Source organism: Eriocheir sinensis, chromosome 63, assembly GCF_024679095.1.
Source record: "Eriocheir sinensis breed Jianghai 21 chromosome 63, ASM2467909v1, whole genome shotgun sequence".
Classification (NCBI taxonomy): Eukaryota; Metazoa; Arthropoda; class Malacostraca; order Decapoda; family Varunidae; genus Eriocheir; species Eriocheir sinensis.
The window spans coordinates 1159561-1176411 of record NC_066571.1 but is presented as its reverse complement, the minus strand read 5'-3'; the positions used below and the strand labels follow the sequence as shown (position 1 = coordinate 1176411).

Here is a 16851-nt window from a genome sequence, read left to right as displayed (position 1 = left end):
CTGTGTGTGACGCACACCCAGAAAAGTTGGAGTTACCAGTTGCCCTAGGTGGCGCCAACTCGGTGGGAAGAAAAAAGCACTGTGTGACACCAGCTTACGGATAACCGTGAACTCGCTCCCGGTTGAGTGTATGGGCGTTGCCCGTAGACCCAACGGTTGGATGAAAACGGGAATTGTGACACCCCCTTAAGGCAGTGGAGCCGCTGATAGGGTGAGCGTCGGCGATGACGTCATCGGACTCCCAGCGTGTTTTCAGAACTGTCAGCCTATCGTAAGGCACCCTCCTTCAACTGCAGCTTCAAAATGACCCATTCTCTCTCTCTCTCTCTCTCTCTCTCTCTCTCTCTCTCTCTCTCTCTCTTGCCATAGCCACAATGTTTGGAGGAAAACGTCCGGTGTGATACTACCAAAAAAGGTAGTGTGCATGACGCCGATGGTAAGTAGACGTGACCCATACGTGTCAAAGCGAAGCGAAAGTCGGGGTGATAATGAGCGAAAGTCGGGATGGTAAGAATTTAGGACTAAACGCAAAACCCGTGGATTGCGAAACTCGAGAGGGTACTGTAGTCTTGTTCAAGTGAAGTCATTGCCTCATCCTGTCTGGGTCCTCACTGCCAACTTCTCGAGCATTTAACGGTAGCAAGCTGTAACACACTCTCCATTTGTCTCCGAGCTGACCACTGATGAACCAACAAATGCTACGGTTGCTGAGCCAATCAGCGCCTAGGATACGGAACACAGTCCTCTGATTGGTCGCCTCCCATCCATCAGCCAATAGTGTGCTGTGTACAATCACATGTGGACAAACTAGCTCAAGTGGCCGTAGCTACGTTTTACATACGTGCGAGTCTTTGTCTACTCATCTGCTGTGCGCTACGTATTTTATTTCAATTTAATATTATTTTAATATGTTTAATATGCTTCTTTTACTGCAAAATAAGTAAAATAATAAATATACAGTCGTCCCTCAAATAGTACGGTTTCCAACAGTACAGTTTTGGTTTTATACGGGTTGTCATGGAAGATTTTTTTTAGGATTTTTAAATTTCCCGCTCATCGCACCAAGTAGCCATGGCGTGAGTGGCAACACTGCTCTACCAAAACACCTGCTGAAAGCACCCCAAAGCGTTTGAGAAAGGTATTCACCTTGCAGAAGAATTCAGATTTAGGAAAAGTTACATTGTGGTACGGAGAGCATACCACGTGAATGAGAGCAGTGTTTGCTGTATCTATCATAGTGTAAAACAAATTCTTGCCACAGTAACTGCCAGTGCTCCAAGAGTGCTGCAAGAGTGGAGATAAAGGCCGTCCTTTTACTAAGCCTCGTCGTTGCTATGGTAATGGCGTCTCACTCGCAGCAAAATGGCGTACGCTGATCTTCCTGGCAACATTTATCATGCATTACTAGTTGTCCTGGCTGACGAACTCCTTACAACAGAAGATGTAAAGGAAGCTGTAGTGGTTATGGTGGCTCACAGAGGTGAAATGCAATGGAAACACTTATATGTGTTTGTTTGGGCCATATTTGCTGATGACGTCATCACAGCACAAAGGCGCTCCACCTCTCAAAGCCAGGAGCTAGCGGACATGCCGAGTTGGCAACTCGCGCTGCTGCGTCACGCGTTTGAGAGCACTCAGGACGTTCGGAGAGTCCCGATTCCCGCTCTCAAACACAGCCCAGAAGTGTTTCTAGGGGGAGCACTAATTTTATACGGATTTTCGAATAGTATGGGAGTCTTGGATCCCTAACCCCCGTACTATCTGAGGGACGACTGTATTAAAATACCTCTATACCGCAAAATCCCGCTATATAGCGAAAAATCCGTGATACAAAACTAAATATTTACAATTTTAAAATCCGCGATACAGCGAGACCGCGATAAGTGAACTGTGATATGGCGAGGGATCACTGTATTACGACATCACACATCGCTCACTGCTTTGTTGGCAAAACACAGAGGAGTTGCCATCACCAAGACAACAGAAACAGAGTTACCGGCCTCCCCTGTGGCCCAGATTCTACCATTCATTACATGGTGTATGAGCATACATCACCAGCAGTTCCGGTGAGGCGTGGCTGTTTTCATGTGATGTACGCTCGTACATCAAAACACACATTCGGTAAAGAAGGGGTTAAAAGCGTCTACGACAGTCACAAGTGTGAGCGGGGTCACCTTCACCTTCATGTCCACAGTACGGGGCTGGGGCGTCAGGTATTGGCCCCAGAAGTGGCTTCTAGCACGGTGACCTTTTAGCTCATCAGTGGCGTGGTCGGTTTACTGCCCTGACTTCTACTCAGAAGGCTTGGGTTCGATCCCCGGCACTCAGTGGTGTTCATTACAGGATTAGGATATTAAATAAAGATAGATTTATAACTCTACCTAGAGGAGTTTCTAGATGAAGCCTATCACATGAGTTAATAGTAACCTATCACTGCTAAAATAGTAATATTTCCCAGCATTTTAAAATCTCAGAAATGAGTAATAATAATGGAAAGTTATCAGAGTAATGCTTAACAAATACAATTTTAAAAAATAATGTGTTAATCATTAACGTGGGTTGGGTGTGATTCTAGAGTTTTACCAATGCAGGTAAGGCACACCCAAAAGCTACCTTCTGTTCATCTAAAATTTTGTAATATGTCCAGCCTGTGAGACTGTGAAATATCTATTGTGAGTCTATTTTAACAGCTAGAGCCCTGTGGGGAGATCACATCCAATAATTTTGGACATAAGGGCGACGTACAGCTCCCCTCATCAGCTTGGATGTCTGGACCTAAGGTGAACGATTGTTTCAGTCCTTGTAGCTGTCTCTCTTACAATGATTTCCATATCAGGACAACGGGAGGGCAGTTATGACAGCAAGACACACACACTGCATATCTGGCATAAACCTGACCAACAAGATGGTTTCCTCCCAAGATGACTGACTGTTAGCCCAACTCTGTCTTCTCAGTGGGCTTGCAGGAAATTTATAAATTTTGTATCCCCTCTGTGGCCTGTTGCTACAGCTGAAGGCTAGGCAGCAAGGCAAAGCCACATTAAAAAGCAGCCAAATCTGCATTATTCTAGTGTTTGCCCATACTCACCCCTCGCAACCAAAATTGGCTAGGGGGCCATTGAGACTTCGGTGAATGCGGGGGTAAACATGAAATGCATCGCAAATGCATAGTTTTTGAGTTATGGGGGGGTTGAAAAATAGGTTAAGATTCGTTTTAGGTCCGTGCCAGTATCTCATTACCTACCTTATGAAACCTCAGTATCTCTTCATATATCTTTTCTACAAACCTTCAACAGTCATGGAAACGCTTTGAAAATCCAATTCAAGGACTTTTTTTTTACTCTTGAAAATATGGGATAATGTTTACGAAAGCGTGTCGCCTCCTCTGCTGGCCGCAGCGACGCTGCAGCGGGTGTTGCGAGAAATACCTCCTCGCTGAAATAAGTCACATATACATGAGGGGGGGGTCCAGGGGGGGGGGCTATGCCCCCCCTGGTTAGAAGGGGGGGGGGTCCAGGGGGGCGTAGCCCCCCCGTTAGTAGGTCGTAAAGTCCGGTTGGAGTAGTTTAAATATGCTCCCCGACCCTAAGCCCTCTGCGAGCTATTTTGCGGCTGCGGCGGCTGCAGCGTTGCCATGGCCAGCAGAGGAGGCGACGTGCTTCTGTAAACATTATCCCATATTTTCAAGAGTAAAAAAAAAGTCCTTGAATTGGATTTTCAAAGCGTTTCCATGACTGTTGAAGGTTTGTAGAAAAGATATATGAAGAGATACTGATGTTTCATAAAGTAGATTATGAGATACTGGCACGGACCTAATACGAATCTTTACCGAAAAATACCCTAGATGTAGGGAAATTCCTTACAATTACTTAGATGCAGGGGGGTCGAGGGGGGCAAAGCCCCCCCCGTTAGCAGGTCGTAAAGTTCGGTTGGAGTAGTTTAAATATGCTCCCCCACCCAAATACCTTAACTTCCCACAGGTCCCCCAAGATCGTTGGGGGAAGGGGATTAATTCGGCTTCTTCTTTACTTTTAAGTACTTCTGCCTTCATATTATGGTTGAGGGACATGTATTTTGTTTTTTTAACTATGATATATGGAGGCGTATTATCGTATTCTGGAGGCGCGGAGTTAATATCCACAATCACCTTGTATACTGGGAATAGGAACCTGTGAAGCAGATTTAAAATGCAGTCAGTAAGGATTCACGTGTTCGAACAGCTCGGGCAGGAGGTTGGAGAGCCTTCACTTGCTCTAGAACCCGCAGTACTGTTTAAGGCGCAGCGTTGGACGGATCACGGCTAGCCGGTGGTTTTGCTTGTGTCAGTGATAAACAATGAAGATACACTGTGTTTGGTGCCACGGACTCTACTTGGAGGACAGAAACCTTGCGAAGAGGTGACAACCTACTAGAGAGAGGGCATGAGTGTGGTGTAGGCGGTTTATGTCGGCCCATGCCAGATGGTGAGGTGAGCATCGTTTAGTGGGTTCACTACGCTTCTCTCCCAAAACAAGCTTGGGGATCCAGTGAGTGCGTGGTTTCCGTATGTAAAACACTAAATTTGTCGCAAACGCTCATTTTAGTGGTGGTGGGATGAAAAATTCCTAAATTTAGGGAATTTCCCTAGATCTAGGGAGTTTTTATCCCCCCCCCCAACTAAAAAAAATATGCGATTGCGACGGATTTCGTGTTCCCCACCCGAAACCCCGTGTTCCCATCAGGTCCCCAGGCTTGTATGGGGGGAGGGGGGAGTATGGGCAAACACTAGAATTTTACCAAATCCGCTTCCAAAACCGGTAAAATGTCGGTACTCTACCCTGGACTGGCACTCCCCCAGGGCATTAAGGTCATCACAGGTGCCAGCTGGTCCACGCCGTCACCTCAGCGCTGCCAGCCTTGTCCCCACAGGCCATTACTCCTTCCTCCACCCTGACGGACAGACACTCACACTCACCCTTGAGATGCGTCACACTCTCCTTCTGCCTCGCCTCCCGCTGCTCAGGACAACACCCTCACAGTGTAGTTTCCTCTTCTCGTGGAGTGTGTCAGGGCCTCCACAGCCCCGTCAGCGTGGCGGGTGTTGGCAGGTCGTCGTTCTGGCAGCAGGCAGCAGGAAGGTGTGATGGTCAGGAGGGGCGGGCAGGTCGGACAGGAGAATGTTAATGAAGACAATAGGCGAGGTGTGAGCCACACCCGGGGCTTTGTTTACACCAGTCCAGTCGGTTCCGTCCAGTCTAGAGTCCCAAGAGAGTCCCGACATAGGCGTTGGGGTGGGCAGGTACCGGTACCAGTACCGGTACTAACGGTACCAGCTAAACGGTACGGTACCGGTACCAGATTGCTCGGATTTATTTATTGGATTTATTGATAATTCTTCATGTCCGATTCTTTTTTAGGTTGCTACTAAATATTGTTATTGTTATTAGACTATGATCGAGTACATCCATAATAACTATACATGCTATTTTTTTTATCGAAAAAATAAATATTCACTTCATTCAGAGAGAGAGAGAGAGATTTACATAGATTTACATAGAAAATCAGACCACACAGACCCCATGGTCCAGACTTGGTGGTCTGTCCTTAAACCTAAGTGATTTTACATTAATCAGAAGACTCCAAAACGTTGCATTTCTACTCTAGTTGATATTAAGTTGAAGGAAGTGACGGTCGAGCTTATTTTTGAAGGAGTCAATCGTGTTACACTGGACCACTGACGGTGGAAGCTTATTCCATTCTCGCACTACAACGTTAGTGAAGAAAAATTTGGTGCAGTCTGAATTTACTTGTCTACATCTGAGTTTTACGCCATTGTTCCTCGTGCGCAAAGTGTCATCGATCATAAACAATGTTGATCTGTCTACATTCGTGAACCCATTAAGTATTTTAAAACATTCGATCAGTTTTCCTCGGAGGCGACGTTTCTCAAGAGAGAACATGTTAAGGGTAGAAAGTCTTTCTTCGTAGGATTTGTTGCGCAAGGAAGGGATCATTTTCGTTGCCCGACGCTGAACACCTTCTAATTTAGCAATATCCTTTGCATGGTGGGGAGACCAAAACTGTACCGCATATTCCAAGTGGGGTCTAACTAAACTGTTGTAGAGCGGGAGTATTACATCTTTATTCTTGAATACAAAGTTTCTTTTAATGAAGCCCATCATTCTGTTCGCTTTATTTGCTGCATCGATGCATTGCTGTGAGAATTTGAGGTTTGACGCGATTTTGACCCCCAAGTCTTTGACGCATTGAACGCTTTTGAGTTTAACGCCGCGCATTTCGTATTCGAACTTCTTATTCCTCGTTCCAACTTGAAGGACCTGGCACTTGTCTACGTTAAAGGGCATCTCCCATCTATCCGACCAAGCTGAAATTTTGTGCAAATCCTCTTGGAGGCTTTGCCTGTCTTCGTCAGTGAGAACCGAGTTACCAATCTTTGTGTCGTCTGCAAATTTACTAATGCGGTTATTGAGTCCAACATCCACGTCGTTGATGTAAATAATGAAGAGCACTGGGCCAAGGACCGAGCCCTGAGGGACGCCACTAGTGACAGGCGCCCATTCTGAGTTAAATCCGTCAATCACTACTCTTTGTTGTCTGTTGCTCAACCAATTCGCGATCCATTGGTTTACTTGACCGTCAATACCTATTTGCTTTAATTTGTAAAGTAATTTATGATGCGGGACTTTATCAAACGCTTTCTGAAATCAAGATAGACTACGTCCAGTGATTTGGTTACGTCATAAACAGTGAAGAGGTCGTTATAAAAGGTTAATAGGTTTGATAGGCAGGATCTTTTGTTTCGGAAGCCATGTTGTGAGTCCCCAATCAATGAGTGGCTTTCAAGGTAATTCACAATTTTGTCTCTAATTATGCCCTCAAGTAGCTTACCTACAACCGAAGTTAGACTAATGGGCCTGTAATTACCTGGTACTTGTTTGTCTCCTTTCTTGAAAATCGGTGTCACGTTAGCCTTTTTCCAATCTGAAGGGACGATGCCTTGTCGCAAGGACATATTGAATACGGTTGTGAGGGAGGAGAGTATTTCGCTCTTTGTTTCTTTCAGCAGAGTTGGATATACTTTGTCAGGTCCAGGACTTTTATTTGTTTTAAGTGAATGGAGAGCTTTAAGGACTTCATCGGTTGTTATTTCAAAATTAGGCAATGCATGCTCGAGATTTACAATAGTACTGGTATTGGTGGTAGCGAGAGGAAGACTGTTAGTATTAAACACCGAGGAAAAGTAATTGTTTAAGAGGTTTGCAATGTGTTGGCTGTCAGTCACTAGTGCACCGTCGCTGTTTGTTAAAGGTCCAATACCACTTTTGATCGCCTTTCTGTTGTTTATGTAACTGAAGAAAGATTTCGGATTATTTTTACAGTTGGCTGCAATATTTTCTTCGTATCTACGCTTTGCCTGACCTACTAGTCTTTTTACTCGTCGCCTGGCATCATTATAAAGTCTAATGTTTTCGGGCGTGCTTTGTTCTTTCTTTAACCTGTAAAACAATTTTCTCTCATTGACTGATTGTTTAATTTCGCTATTAAACCACGGTGGGCTTTTATTAGTGTTAATTCGCTTCTCGCACAAGGGGACGAATGTGTTCTGCTGAGTGAGTAAGTGATTTTTAAGGCTTAGCCAGGCTTCCTCTACGTTGCCGTCATCTGATAGTTGTATTTCTGTTAGTTTTTGTCGGATTAACAGAAATACAACTATCAGATGACGGCAACGTAGAGAGAGAGAGAGAGATCACCACTCAGTGAGTGGATATCTCAGTGATATGGGTACTCGATCATAGTCTAATAACAATAACAATATTTATTAGCAACCTAAAAAAGAAAAAGAATCGGACATGAAAAATTATCCAGTAACTCCAATAAATAAATAAAATAATGGAAACGGGAGCTGTGATGGAAACGGAAAGCAGGACAAAATGGTGGGAACTTGGGGAGACGGTCAGCGGGGCAGTGACTCAGCGTCTACACACAGGGCTCATACCACATGGAGGCGGGCGAGCGCCGAGCGTCACTAAGATCCAAACGGTACCGGTACTAACGGCAATGCGCAGTGCCGAGTGATCATTAAGCTTCCCGCCGGAACCCAAGTGATCATGATGCTTCGCGGTACCAGTACCGATACCTGGTATCGGTACTGGTACCGCGAAGCGTCATGATCACTTGGGTTCCGGGAAGCTTAATGATCACTCGGCACTGCGCATTGCCGCTATATAGTACCGGTACCGTTTGGATCTTAGTGACGCTCGGCGCTCGCCCGCCCGCCTCCATGTGGTATCACGCGGTATGGGCTCTGTGTGTAGACGCTGAGTTACTCCCTCGCTGACCGTCTCCCCAAGTTCCCACCATTTTGTCCTGCCTTCCGTTTCCATCACAGCTCCCGTTTCCATTATTTTATTATTTGATTTATTTATTGGAGTTACTGGATAATTCTTCATGTCCGATTCTTTTTCATTTTTAGGTTGCTAATAAATATTTTTATTGTTATTAGACTATGATCGAGTACATCCATAGTAACTATACTTACTATTTTTTTTTCGAAAAAATAAATATTCACTTCATTCGGAGAGAGAGAGAGAGAGAGAGAGAGAGAGAGAGAGAGAGAGAGAGAGAGAGAGAGAGAGAGAGAGAGAGAGAGAGAGAGATTTACATAGATTTACATAGAAAATTAGACCACACAGACCCCATGGTACAGACTAGGTGGTCTGTCCTTAAACCTAAGTGATTTTACATAATCAGAAGGCTCCTAAACGTTGCATTTCTACTCTAGTTGATATTAAGTTGAAGGAAGAGAGAGAGAGTTTTCTTTACAGGAAATTTGTTTGGGAATTTCATCAGAAGTATTAAGAAAAAAAAAACTCCTTTGGGTACCGGTACCGGTACTAACGGTACTTGAGTTTTCGGTACCGGTACTCAAATTAACGGTACTTGCCCATCCCTAGACTCTCAATACACCTCACAGCTTCCTCCCTACTTCATTCAGCTCAGTTAATTGCATCTTTCCTCTCCATGGAATTGGATTGAATTGAATTGGATTATTTAATATTGTTGCAGACATGGTTACAGCCGCTTCTCTCACATTCATGTCCTCACCCACTCCTCCTATTTCCTCCCCAAAAGCCTAATAAATAGTTTTGAAGTTATTTAAGTTACTCTGATGCGTTTGGAGGCAATAGATAAGGAGGAAGTGTTGGCGTCGAGGTAAATATTGTTAGGCCCGCCGCCCTTCCTGCCTCCCGCCTGTGCCTGCCTCCTGCCGTGTTGGGGAATGGCTGCACCTTTTTGTGAATGTCTCGCTGGGAACGCCGGGAAGCCTGGCATGGCGGGCAGGAGCAGGAACAGCAGGGACGGGGCCAGCAGGAGAAGAAGGAGCAGAGGTGAGAGGAGACTCCTGGCCGGCTGCGGCAGGAAAGGTGATCCGTGTGGGGTCTTTTCCGTTTGGCGTACAGCGCTAAAAGTAATTTTAATATCCGTAGAATCAGAATATCACATTATTTTTTTGGAGAAATTAACAGTTTTTGAGTTATTTGCCTTCAAAGTTATTTTCTTCCTATCTATTACTGAAGGAATTCAAACTTTAAAAAGTCGTAATATTCAGTATTATATACAATTTATTAATACAGAACTAGTTCATTACATATAAAAAAACAAACAAAGAAGTCATCCTTTTAATTTTTCTGAAAATTAGCAATATTTTTCAGTATTTCAGCAAAATAATCCTTTCCTGAGTGGCGCCGTCTCCAGATGAACTCGCACTGTTCTGGAAGTTGTCTCCCTCTGTTATACTTCCTTCTAGCATAAAGAGTTTCATCTATCTCTACAGTCAAACCTTGACCACCAACTTTTTGTGGATGCTTCAAGATGTCATCAGCACACACCTGTAGAAAAAACAAGTTTAGGTTAGGTTAGGTTAGGTTAGGGGTTAGGTTAGGTTAGGTTAGGGGTTAGGTTAGGTTAGGTTAGGTTAGGGGTTAGGTTAGGTTAGGTTAGGGGTTGGGTTAGGTTAGGTTAGGTTAGGGGTTAGGTTAGGTTAGGGGTTAGGTTAGGTTAGGTTAGGGGTTAGGTTAGGTTAGGGGTTGGGTTAGGTTAGGTTAGGGGTTGGGTTAGGTTAGGTTAGGGGTTGGGTTAGGTTAGGTTAGGTTAGGGGTTAGGTTAGGTTAGGTTAGGTTATTTTGTAAGTCTCACCTCTCTTAGATAGTTATTGAAATCCACCATGGTATTATGGTTGATCTCTAGTTCTTCCTTGGCAAATTTAATAGTAGTATACTGTTTACTCCAGGAATATATGATCAATATTATTTTCTTGAGTGGTAGTACACTACCCTCTAGCCAAGTATCTTTCCTAATGGAAATGACCTGCTCACACATTTTCTTGCTGCATCTCCAACTAAAACTGTCATTTCTTTTCTTCAGTTCCATATCATGCTTTTTTCTGCACTGTTTTTTACTTGAAATAACATCATGTTCTTGAAAAAAAGCAACTGCATCTTCTTCACCTTTAATATTTTCAAATATCCACTGTAAGTTAACATTACTTTTCTTCTCCATGATTTCACTCTGAAAATACAGAAATATGTATTAGATAGGGAGAAAATAACTTCAAAGGAAAATAACTTAAAAACTGTTCGTTTCTCCATAAAACGGTTGTCATATTCGGATTCTACGGACAAAAATACATAAGAAAATCTATATTAAAATTAATTTTAGCGCTGTACGCCAAACGGAAAAGATCCAAGGTGTGCATAGGTGTGTAAGTTTGTCCCCGGTACGCACAGGTGTGTAAGTTGTCCCCAGTACTCACAGGTGTGTAAGTTTGTCCCCGGTACTCACAGGTGTGTAAGTTGTCCCCAGTACTCACAGGTGTGTAAGTTGTCCCCAGTACTCACAGGTGTGTAAGTTGTCCCCAGTACTTACAGGTGTGTAAGTTTGTCCCCGGTACTCACAGGTGTGTAAGTTGTCCCCAGTACTCACAGGTGTGTAAGTTGTCCCCAGTACTCACAGGTGTGTAAGTTTGTCCCCGGTACTCACAGGTGTGTAAGTTGTCCCCAGTACTCACAGGTGTGTAAGTTTGTCCCCGGTACTCACAGGTGTGTAAGTTGTCCCCAGTACTCACAGGTGTGTAAGTTGTCCCCAGTACTCACAGGTGTGTAAGTTGTCCCCGGTACTCACAGGTGTGTAAGTTGTCCCCAGTACTCACAGGTGTGTAAGTTGTCCCCAGTACTCACAGGTGTGTAAGTTGTCCCCGGTACTCATAGGTGTGTAAGTTGTCCCCGGTACTCACAGATGTGTAAGTTGTCCCCAGTACTCACAGGTGTGTAAGTTGTCCCCGGTACTCACAGGGGGCTTAGAGGGAGTGGCCTTCAAGAAACATGACCCCCGCAGCCACCACCACCACCACCACCACTTGGTCAATGTCACGGTCCTGAACTCTACCGCCGCGCCAGTAACCTTTGCCATTCCCACCAAATAGTTTGACATATATAACTGCAGGTTAGATCTTTGTCGTAAAGCACCGAGTAGCTGTCTGGCTATAACACAAAATACTGTACACTCAATAGATTATACATTGTGCTCTCTCTCTCTCTCTCTCTCTCTCTCTCTCTCTCTCTCTCTCTCTCTCTCTCTCTCTCTCTCTCACACACCAAATTTGTTCACTTTTTATATTTTTTTCCATTTTTCTCGGCTGTTATAAGCGATGCGACATCATGCCAGACCAGCGCACACCATGGACGCACCTGCCCATAAAACCCCACTGACTGGCACCCTATAGTTTCAATGATATCGCAAAACACGTTCAATGTTTTGGAGGCATTCGCTAAAATTATCTTACCGACACAATTTTTAATCATTTTCTCAGCCGTTATAAGTCACTTGACAAAGATATTTACACCACATCTGCGCTGGGTACAAACACAAAACACATTAAAGTCCCATCGACCTGTGCCCTATAGTTTCAAGGATATCGCAACATGCGTTCAGACTCTCGGTAACCTATCTTGCCGTGACACAACTTTTTTTTAATTTTCTCGGCTTTCATAAGTCACTCAACAAAGATACTCATGCCAGACCAGCACACACAACAGACGCACACACTCACAAAATCTCACTGCCCTGCACCCAACAGTTTCAACGGTATTGCAAAACACGTTGAATTTTTCCGACACTTTCGCTAAACTAATCTTGCCGACGCCAAACCATTTACCATTTTCTCTGCCGCCACAAGCGATGCGACAACGATACTTACGCCAGACCTGCACACACTGTAGACGCACACACTCGTACAATCCCATCGTTCTGCAGTTTTCAGTTTCAACAATATCGCAGAGTGCGTGTAAACTAACAGGACATTATCTTTGCCGACGCTCCCCTTTCAGACATTTTCTCGGCCGTCATGAGCGTTGAGACGAGGATATCTAGGCCAGGCCTGTGCAGACTACGGACGCACATTCTCACAAAGTCCCGTCAACATGTGCCTTAGGGTCTCCGGGATATGGCCGCCAGCGCACACAGTTACATGGGAATTACTGTTGGTTTAGGGTAAATATGGAGAATGACTACGCGCCTCCGATATTGCTCCCACAGCTTCCTTTCCTCTCTCTCTCTCTCTCTCTCTCCTCCACTCTCCCTTTCCTCCCTTCCACCCTCTCTCTTTCCCTCCCTCCCTTTCCTCCGCCACTCACCGGTGTGGAGGAAGGCCAGGCGCTCCTCCTCCCTTCTCTCCCTCGCCGCCGCCGCAGGGAGAAGGGAATAATAATAAGAAGAAGGGAGAAAAGGCGATGATGAACGAGGAGGCGGCGCCGGACACACTCTGGACGCCTTTGGCCCGGCGGTCTCTGCGCGGCGGCCCCCAGACCCAGGCCAGGACCAAGACGGGGCCTTGAGTGGGCCGTGAGTGGTATAGATTCCTGAGAGGTGAGAGGATGAGTGACAGTGAGAATGTGGAAAGTCTGAAGGTGAATGGTGAAAAAATTACAGATAAGGAGAAAATGAGGGAGTCAGGGAGTTTTGGGAAGAAATAGGAGGAGTAGGGGAAGTATTTGGTGTGAGAGAAGGATGTGTGACTATGGAGAGGAAAGATGCAAATGAGCTGAATGAAAGGATCAGCAGGGAGGAAGTTGAGAGATGTGTGAAAAGACAGAAGAATGGTAAGGCTGCAGGACCAGATGAGATCCCGTATGAGTTGTATAAAAATGGAGGTGCGGCTGTGATTGAGAGGATGACTGAGTTATTCAACCAGGTATGGGAAGAAGAGAGAGTGCCAAGTAAATGGAATGAATGTAGAGTGACTCTGATCCACAAGGGCGGGCATAAGAGTAAACAGGAATTAAAGAACTATAGGCCAATCTCTCTGGTAAACTCAATAGGAAAAATCTTTAGTGCTGTGTTGAATGAAAGGTTGTGTAAATGGATTGAGAGTGCCAGGGTGCTGGGTGAGGAGCAGAACGGATTCCGAGTGGACAGGCGAGCAGAAGATAATATGTTTGTTGTAAATGAGCTGATTGAAAGGAAAAAGAGAGGGAGGGAAACTGTACTTAGGCTTCCTAGATATAGAGAAAGCTTATGACAGGGTGAATAGAGATGTGTTATGCAGAGTGCTTGAAAAAGTTGGCCTGAGTGATAAGATTGTTAACATAATTAGAAGTATGTATGTAGGTACAAGAGCAAAGTATAGACTAGGTGATCTAGAGACAGGTTGGGTGAAGAGTGAAAGAGGAGTGAGACAAGGCTGTATATTATCACCAACATTATTTAGTCTTTTCACAGAGGAATTAGCAGTCAGAATGAGGAGAATGAATGCAGGAGTGAGAATTGGAGAGGATAAAGTATGTGTGTTGTTGTATGCGGATGATGTGGTGGTTATGAGTGAGTCTGCTGAAGAACTACAGAGTCTCCTAGATGTGGTAGGGGGTTATGGAAGGGATTTTGGGGTTAGGTTAAGTAGTGAGAAGAGCAAAGTAATGATAGTAAATAGGTCAGAGGATGAGAGAGAAATAACTTGGAGACTGGAAGGGGATGAGTTTGAACAGACGGAAGAATACAAGTATCTAGGGGTGTGGATGGAGGTAAATGGATGCGGCAGGGCCAAGAATGTAAAGATAAGTATGACAAACCAGTGGGTAGGCCGTTTAGGGAGTGCAGCGAGGATGAGAGCGAGCAAGTATGATGTCCTCCGTGAGGTTTGGAAGAGTGTGGCTGTCCCGAGCATTATGTATGGAATGGATGTGATGACATGGAATGACAGTGAGATAGAAAAATTGGAAGTGGGGCAGAATAGGGTAGCAAGAATGGCACTGAATGCACCAAGGTTTGCAGCAGTAGAGGCTCTTAGGGGGGACATGGGATGGAGCACGTTTAGGGAAAGACTAGTAAAGGCAACCTTGAGATATAAAGTGAGACTGGAACAAATGGAGGATGCAAGATTAGCAAGGAAAGTATACTTGTGGAGTATAAGAGATGGCAAATGGGCGAATAAATGTGGGCGAATGATAGACAGGAATGTTATGCTAAGTAGGTGGGTGTACCGACCCTTTGAAGATAGACAGAATGTGTTTGAATGGAGAATAACAAACAGAAATGGAGAGGGGTTTGAGTGGGATGTAAGAAAGTGGAAGAATGTGATAGATATGGCAGTTAAAGATGAGGGATTGAGCAAGTGGAAGAATGAGATGGAAAGAAAGGAAACTCGACTGGTATAGGGAGAAAGAGGCCCCAAAGTGTGAGGTGTGGTATGAGGGAAGCCTTGGAGATGATCTTTTCCGTGCTAGAGCGCAGTGTCTGGATGTGAATGCAAGGAACTATAGATGGTCTGAGTCCCGCAGCAAAGTGTGCCAGATGTGTGATAGGGGTGTGGACGAGACTGGGCAGCATGTAGTGCTGGAATGTAAGAAGTATGACAGGGAGAGAACGAAGATGATGCATGTGTTTCTGAGCGAGATGGGACGTGGAGTAAACGGGAGGACTGGAAGGGAGTGGATGGTGCTGCTGCTGGGGCTCAGTGGAGAGACGAGTGGACGAGTGATTGAGGCAGTGAAAGAGTTCTTGGAGGGCATGTGGCGTGAAAGATGTAGGGAATGATATCTTGCCCCGAGAACATTGACTTCCCGCATGTTTTGTTTTCTTTTCACAGGAGCTGCCGATATAAAGGCCTGGCTGGGGATGCTTACCTATGCTTACCTATGAATGGATAGTGGGGGAATAAGAAGTGACTTCTTTTGGTGTTCCCCACCTCTAAGACCTGTTAGCCTCATGCCCCTGATCCAAGTGCCTGTCATACCGCGATTTGAAACTGGCTATTGAAGGGGCAGATACCACATTATCTGAGAGCTTATTCCACGGGTCTATAACTCTAATGGCAAACCAGTTTCCCTTCATGGTGGTTCGCCAATGGTCTGGTTTACTCAGCTTGTAGGAGTGGCCCCGCAGTCGGTGAGTGTTGCGTTGAAAGAATCTGGTGAGGGGGACGTCCTCGTAGCCAGGGGCGGACTGGCCATCTGGAGACTCTGGACTTTTCCAGATGGGCTGCCCAGTCTGTGGGCTGGTCTTCATAGGGAAAAATTACTGAGAGTTAACATATGAACAGAAAAAAGTTGTAATAATTAAATACTGGAATAAAGAAGGGATATATATATATATATATATATATATATATATATATATATATATATATATATATATATATATATATATATATATATCAAAAAACAATACTAGATTGTAATATATAGTCCTTATTTAAAAGACGAAGTACTGTCTAATTGAAAATAAAATGAGAGAGAGAGAGAGAGAGAGAGAGAGAGAGAGAGAGAGAGAGAGAGAGAGAGAGAGAGAGAGAGAGAGAGAGAGAGAGACCCGTTCGCTTGTAAGTTCGAGCAGTGAACAGTGTTACCAGATCTAGCATAACATTCTGCTTTCAGCATAATCTGAGCAAATTTTGAATGTCTAGCAAAATTTCTACATACCCCTCAATTTAGCATAATTCTAGCACAATTCTGAGGCGTTTGGCATAATTGTAGCACAATTGACTAAAGAGGTGAAAATTAACTGAAAATTGAGTAAAAGTCCAACACAAATATGAGAAATAATCTCAAAGTAAACAATAAGCAATAGGAAATGATTTGATGTGCTTTTTTAGGAAGAGTGTCCGTTTTCAGGTCACATGTGTAGGAACCCTGCTACTGACTCCCCTCAGGAGCCTCAAGTGTGTGTTCGTACATACGTATCGACATCTACCACCCCGCCAATGCAATGTCCATTGTCTGAGACTGATTCATTGGGTCCCATAATTTTTTCTCTCCTTTAGCACAATTTTACCTAATCTAGCATAATTTTGCACCGAGTCTAGCATATTTCAGTTACACAGGTTACATGTGAGAGAAGTTTCTCCACTCTAAAATTCATCAAGGATCGACTTAGGAGTACACTTTCACAAGAACATTTGCAGGCTTTTATGTTGATGGCAGTAGAAAGGTATGTTAATGACTCTTGATAATGATGCTATAATAGATAAGGTTGCTGAGAAGAGTAACCTGCTCAGGAAATACTGACATATTGAAAATTGTAAATGCTAACTTTAATGTCAATTTCTTTTGTAGAGTTAGGCTAAAGAGCAATACTACCGTGCTAGTATATCTTTATTTTATTGATACTAATAGCAATATTAATATTGGAGTTACAGTATTTTAATAATTTACATTATTATTTTACAATTATAATAATATTTCCATTCAATACTTGTAGTCATAATGTTAAAAACAATTACTTTTTTAATTTTTAGGAATCATAATTAAAGATCAGGATGCCAATATAACTTAAGTTTGTAGTAAACATTTTAAGTTTCGT

At 44.1% G+C, this 16851-nt stretch overlaps 1 protein-coding gene and 3 long non-coding RNA genes across 6 annotated transcripts in view; 2 read left to right on the top strand and 2 right to left on the bottom strand.

Moving 5' to 3' along the window:
• LOC126986811 (uncharacterized) overlaps nucleotides 1–5286 on the bottom strand; it is a 108987-nt gene extending 103701 nt beyond the window's left edge. The window contains exon 1 of one of the 2 annotated variants that reach the window (XM_050843183.1): nucleotides 4949–5286. The gene's annotated coding sequence lies outside the window, so the exon portion shown is untranslated. The remainder of the gene's footprint in view (nucleotides 1–4948) is intronic. The other variant, XM_050843178.1, reaches the window with a different exon arrangement.
• The window catches only part of LOC126986819 (uncharacterized), a 36867-nt gene extending 21386 nt beyond the window's left edge, over nucleotides 1–15481 (top strand). The window contains exons 2-3 of the long non-coding RNA XR_007739986.1: nucleotides 14190–14835; nucleotides 15014–15481. This is a non-coding gene — a long non-coding RNA (uncharacterized LOC126986819). The remainder of the gene's footprint in view (nucleotides 1–14189; nucleotides 14836–15013) is intronic.
• On the top strand, nucleotides 9287–11579 carry LOC126986816 (uncharacterized). 2 transcript variants are annotated; one of them, XR_007739984.1, is made up of 3 exons: nucleotides 9287–9425; nucleotides 10749–10844; nucleotides 10929–11579. It is a non-coding gene; the product is annotated as an uncharacterized LOC126986816 (long non-coding RNA). The 2 variants fall into 2 exon arrangements; XR_007739983.1 differs by having other exon boundaries at nucleotides 10749–10872; nucleotides 10929–11578.
• On the bottom strand, nucleotides 9617–12776 carry LOC126986818 (uncharacterized). Its single transcript, XR_007739985.1, has 3 exons — nucleotides 12693–12776; nucleotides 10198–10569; nucleotides 9617–9890 (listed from the first exon to the last, which is right to left on the bottom strand). It is a non-coding gene; the product is annotated as an uncharacterized LOC126986818 (long non-coding RNA).
• Nucleotides 15482–16851: the final 1370 nt, after the last annotated feature.